This window comes from Pseudopipra pipra, chromosome 5 (assembly GCF_036250125.1).
Source record: "Pseudopipra pipra isolate bDixPip1 chromosome 5, bDixPip1.hap1, whole genome shotgun sequence".
Taxonomy (NCBI): Eukaryota; Metazoa; Chordata; class Aves; order Passeriformes; family Pipridae; genus Pseudopipra; species Pseudopipra pipra.
The window spans coordinates 69,601,663-69,607,689 of record NC_087553.1 but is presented as its reverse complement, the minus strand read 5'-3'; the positions used below and the strand labels follow the sequence as shown (position 1 = coordinate 69,607,689).

Here is a 6,027-nt window from a genome sequence, read left to right as displayed (position 1 = left end):
TTCTTGTCACTCCATAGAGTGAATCCTTCTGGGAGGAGGGAGGTGACTTAATGACTAATACCAATTTAATAACCTTAATAACCTTTCTTTTTGTAACTGTGGATGTGTGTGAGCCAGACCTCAACCCTGGGACAACAGGGAGGGGAGGGGACAACAACAAAAAAAAAGGATTGTGTCTGACAAGAGATGTGCATTCTCACTGCTGGGCAGCTGGAGCTGTGACCAGGGTCCTTGCAGGAATGAAGTTCATCCTGAACAGTGTTTGACTTGGAAAAAAGCCCCTATCTCACAATGTTTTCATTATTAAAATGGCTTTTCCAAGAGGAATGTTGTATATGTGAAAGAAGAGGAGCACATCTTTGTTTCCAAGGCTGTTACCATACGAGAGTTGGATCCTGCTGAATGTTGAAGTCTTTCTTGTTGCACAGGTCAAAGTTCCCTGTTGGAGAATATTCTTATCCCTTCCTTCTGAGCAGGTGTATCTGTGTTTGCTGCCTTTCTGACTTTGAAGAAGGATTTCTTTCTAAGTATACAGGTGTTGAACATTTGTCCAAGTATCAGGTATCATAAGAGACAGAATAGAAATCGCTCTAGGAAAAAAAATTATTTCCCATTTGCTTGAGCCACTTTTTTATCCCTGAGGTTGGATGTTGGTGGTATCCAAAAAGCAGCAGGAGGTGTAGCAGTCTGTCTCTGAGCTTTCCAGGGCTGCCTCAGGGCTCAAGTACATGTCTCAACCAGGTCAGGGCAGGTGGCCTCTTGTAATTGTGTCCAGCTCCAGCCTGGAGCCAGAGAGAGAGAATTTAACTTGGCTCAATCTGTAATGAAACTTAAACCAGGTTACAGAGCCTCACCTGTGCCGAAGGTAAAGCCTCACTCAGCTGCTCAGTGACTGCAGCCTTTCAAGTGGCTGCAGCTTTGGGAAGAAGCTTTTGGTGTTTTGACTCCTGAGCTTGTTTGATACACACACGCTAAATTTGGGGCCTCCCGTAAAAATAAACAACTTCAGAAAGTGTTATCCACAAACAGGTCAGGGAAGGCAGGAGGCTGAACGCACGTGGTAGTTTTAGCCCAGCAAGTTTTCAGTCCTGTTTGTGCCTCAGCAGAGAGCCCGTTCCAGCCCTCCTGAAGAAGCTCAAAGTGTTGTGTGACTGAGCCCGCCAAGCTACAACTCCCAACCATTCTTCAGCTTGGCTGCGTGGTCGTTGTTGTTCCTGGCAGAGCAGGAGCCCAGGGAAGCACAGCTCAAACGTGCTCCTGGGGTGTGGAGCTACAAGGGCAGGGCCTTGGAGCAGGAAGGCAGGGCTGTGACTGCTCAGCCCAGTGAGAGGAGCATCCCATTGATCCAGCCTGTCCAGATCCACCTTCCTCCCCTCCAGCACATCAGCACTCCTGCCCAACTTAGTGTGCTCTGTGACCTCACTGAGGGTGCACTTGATCCCCTTGCCCAGATTATCTATAAAGATACTGAACAGGGCTGGCCCTAACACTGATCCCTGGGGGACACGACTAGAGACCAGACACCAACTGGATGTGGCACCAGTCACCACCATCCCCATCCAGACACTTCTTAACCCAGCAAAGAGTGCACCTCTCTAAGCCATGGGCTGCCAGAGAATTCCATGGGAGACAGTATCAAAGGCTTTGCTGAAGTCCAGATAGACACATCCCCAGCCTTTCCCTCATCCACCGAGCGGGTCACCTTGTGATCGCAGGAGATCAGCTTGGTCAGGCAGGACCTGCCTGTCCCAAACCCAGGCTGGCTGGGCCTGATCCCCTGCTTGTCCTGCACATGCTGTACCATGGCACTTAGGGTGATCTGCTCCTTGACCTTCCCGGGCACCGAGGTCAGGCTGACAGGCCTGTAGTTCCATGGATCCTCCTTCTGGCCCTTCTTGTAGGTGAGGGTCACAATTGCCAATTGGGACCTCCCTGCTGAGCCAAGATTGCTGGTAAATGATGGAAAGTGGCTCCAGCTCCCACAGCAACCTTGGGTGGATCCTATCAGTCCCCTGGACCTGTGTATGTATAAGTACTATAGCAGCTCACTGACCATTTCCCCTTGGATTATGGGGGCTTCATTCTGCTCCCCATCCCTCTCTTCCAGCTCAGGAGGCTGATACCCAGAGAATAACTGGTCTTGCTATCATAGACTGAGGATAAAAAGTCATTAAGTACCTCAACCTTTCCCTCATCCTTTGTCACTTGGTTTCCTTCTGCATCCAGTAAAGGATGGAGACTCTCTTCAGCCCTCCTGTTGTTGCTGATGTATTTATAGAAACTTTTTCTTTTTGCTTTTATGAAGTAGCCAGGTTAAGTTCTAGTTAAGCTTTAGCTCTGCATAACCTCACCACATCCTTGTAGTCCTCCTGACTTACCTCCCTTTCTTCTGCAGGTCATACACTCTCCTTTTTGACCTGAGTTTTCCAGCCAAAGCTCCCTGTTCAGCCAGGCTGGTGTACTTCCTTGGCTGCTCCTGCACCTTTAAAATTCATTCTTAAAACACATCCAGCCTTCCTGGACTCCTTTGCCCTTCAGGATTGTCTCCTAAGGGACTCTGTCACCCAGTTCATCCCCCCTCCACCTGCACTGGCTCTTGCTTTCAGGTAATCCCTGCACCATGGAGAGGCAAAGGCAGATGGGTCCATCCCAGCATTGACTCCCAAACTATAAATATCTTTTCCTCTGAGGTAAGGAGGGTCCGTAGACTGGATGGAGCCAAGCCCTTCCCAGGGAACACACCCTTTTTTGTTGTTGTTTTGTTTTTGTTTGGTCTTTTCTCTTCCCCTCAGAACAGGGTTTCTCTTCCCATTTGAGGTGACTCCTCCCAGATGAGGAAATGCCTTCCCTGAAAAGCCTTCGGTGCATCCCTGACTACATCACCAAATGGTCAGATGTGTTCTTACCTCAGGGGAACCGCGAGGAAAGATTATTTTTGTTAATAGGATTTTTCCACTGGGCCATAATTACCTGCTGCTACTTGCAACTGGCCAAAAAAAGAAAACCAGGAGAGGCTTCAGTACCTTCAGGATTACCCTGAACAGGCACAAGGATCGGTAGATAAACCAGCTGCCAAGCTTGAAGGAGCAACTCAGCTTCAATTTCTCTTGTTCATGGGTCTTTGCACCTGCCCCTGAGCTTTAATGAATGTTTCACAGAGCCCCAGGAACCACAAACTAATTCTGAGTGGTTCCCAAAGCTGCTGAGGCAATTCCTACCCAGGACCATTATTTTCTCCTCAGATGGGTGTCTCTGCCTCATAAAGAGATGCAGCTGCTGCAGTGTCCTCACCTCAGGGGCAAACAAAGACCAACTGTTTTGGGTTTGAGAGTTTTATTTAAAATAAAATTTGAATTTAAAATAAAATATTTGAATTTAAAATAAAATATTAAATCCTTTGCTTCACCATTGAGTTAGGGAGCAGCTCCAGGTCCCAAAGCCTGTGCTACAGCCATCCATAGGACGCTGTTGAGCTGCTGCCCAGAGTCTGTCATAGACTTTGGCTTTAGTCCTTCCACTGGCATTGCTGACCCAGGGCAGTGTCCCCACTGATCCTGCAGTGGTGTCACCTTGTCTGCCCTCTCAAACTCACCCTTCCCACCAGTTCAGCCCCTGCCACGTGCCCCAGCAGTCACCTGAGCAGTGGAACACTGCACTGGGCAGGAGGAAATGGTTGTCTTGCCTTATCTATCGTGGAATTCTCCTGGTTTGTTCACTATCAGCCCCATGTGGAGCTCTGAGGCACCTGGAGCAGGTGGGGTTGGGAAGTGTGGCCAACCAGTGCCTTTCATCACATTGAAAGTGTCTTTCCCTTCCCAGAGTGCTGCTGTAGCAGAGGAGCCAGGACATCCTTCCGCTCCCTTTCCCAGTTTACAAACAGAAGATTACAGGAGTTCCTGGAAAAGCCTCTGACCCACAGACTAAGGACACAGGGCTGGGGCGGGCAAGGGATGCTTTGCCCAGAGAGCAGCCAGACCTGGGGGGAAGAGCAGCTTAGTGGTTACTGAGCATCACATTTCTCTTGGTGACGTGGTGCACAGAACCACTCCCAGCTCTCCCATTAAGAACACATCCACCTCCCAGTGTCCCACGCTCCCTGCCAAAGCCCCACAGGGACCCCAGGGCAGGTCCTTGAGCCACAGCTTATTCAGCCCAGGAGCGACTCAGCAGCTCAGTGCAGCTGTGAGACAGGGCCTGAGCCTCCTCCCCGAACCTGGGGAGCCACACACAGCTGCAGGGAGCCTTGGAGCCCCAGCCCCTGCTGGGCACAGCCACACTCCTGCTCCATCACAGCATCCCCCTCTCACTGCTGACAGAGGCTTCCCGTGCAAGTCACTTCCCTGTCTGATTCAGCCTCGGAGATCTCTGTTCTAACGGGATTGCTCATTTCCTCACCGGGCTGGGGAGGTCAAACTTCACCATCAAACCTTCGTGATGTGTTTTTTCCCAGCATTTCAAAGGAAGCTCTCAGCTCTCCCAGCTTCTGTTACTGCCAGCATCAGAAAACTGTGTAATTTTTTTATCTGTTCCCTGCTTGTTTATCCATTCCCACAAGGAAGGGCAAGGGCTGCATTTTCCAGCTGGGAAACAAGGGCAATGATGTTAAACCAAGGAAAAAGAGCAGAGATGAGCTTGACCTTCGGGTTTCCAGGCTGATGCATTAATCCTGAATCACCCTTCCTCTCCTACCACCACACCTACCACTTTGGTAGCATTAAATTATCTTGTCAGCCCAGGATAAAATTCATCAGCCTGGAAGCTCAGACTCACATGTGCCATGAGTTGTTCATACTCTGATTAACAAAGATAAGCCACCCCTTGTACTGATGCTCAGAGGGTGGAATGACACCAGAAGGAAAACAGTAATTCCTACAAGCTGTCATGGCAGGAGGGAGGTCATTTCTTCATATTTAAACATCTATTAGGAAACAGTTGTCAGCACATTTCTATTTCCAATATCAAACCCTGCACAAGGGTAGAGGATCAACAGGGTCTTCAGGCTTCACGACACAAAACTTCATTACCATGGAACATTTCCTGCCTCCTAAATGGATTTTTGTTTGCCTGATTAGGTTTAATTTTTGTTTATGGCATGAGATTTCCAGTGCACTCCAGCCCAGGAAATGGGCACTGTGTGCCCAGCACAGCCATTCCTGGAGCATCCCATAATAAACCCCACGGCTCTGTGCCAAGAGCGGAGACTTTCCTCTGCAGTGTCACCCTGCAGGCAGCACTGAGGCTTCCTCTGAACCCCAAAGCTGCTCTGGTTTTACGTCAGGTAAAGCCTCACAGCCAGGAACAAACTCCTGGTTTCACAGGCGTGGGATCTGGGACCTGCCTGAATAATAAACCACAATTACAGCTCTTGGGCACTACAGTAGGAGGGTTAGACTGTGTATGTCCTGCTGCTGTATGCAACTGTACACTGGAGGAAAAAGTCTGCCACAGGAGGGATGAGGAACCGGTGTCTGCCTGGAACAGCTGGGCTGAATTCCCGGAGAGAGGTGGACTGAAGCTGTGCCTTCCTCCCAGGAAAGGGCCCTTCCTGCCCTGAGCCCGAGGAGGAAACCGCAGCCCGCACCTCCACATGAAAAGCTTCTCAGAGCAGAGATAATAGAAACCAAAGCTGCCTCTCAGATCCCTCTCTCTACCTTTTTATATTCATTTCCATCGCTCCAGGGATGCAACTTCCAGCAAACTGTAGCAATTTAATAACCACTTACTGGATTAGCACAGTGGAGACCAGACCTCCCTCCAGGTGGGTTATGAAAGCCTTCCTGACTTGTCCAAGTCTTGCTTCCCAGGAGAGAACTTCTGATCTTTTGCTCACCGTGAACAGATCTACCAGAGGGGGGTGTGTGTATATTTATAATATATACCCCATATATAATTTAAAAAATGGGATACTGGCACAGCAAGGAGGGCTCAGCAGAGGTGGTCACAGTCAGCCAGTCACTGCTCTTCCATGGCAGTGCTGTTTTCAACCAGGAGCTGCCCAAGGGGAAAGCCAAGGGTTCAGAATAGTAG

At 49.5% G+C, this 6,027-nt stretch overlaps 1 long non-coding RNA gene across 1 annotated transcript; it reads right to left on the bottom strand.

The window, feature by feature from the left end:
• Positions 1-651: 651 nt before the first annotated feature.
• LOC135415026 (uncharacterized) lies at positions 652-1,583 on the bottom strand. Its single transcript, XR_010430942.1, has 2 exons — positions 855-1,583; positions 652-782 (listed from the first exon to the last, which is right to left on the bottom strand). It is a non-coding gene; the product is annotated as an uncharacterized LOC135415026 (long non-coding RNA).
• Positions 1,584-6,027: the final 4,444 nt, after the last annotated feature.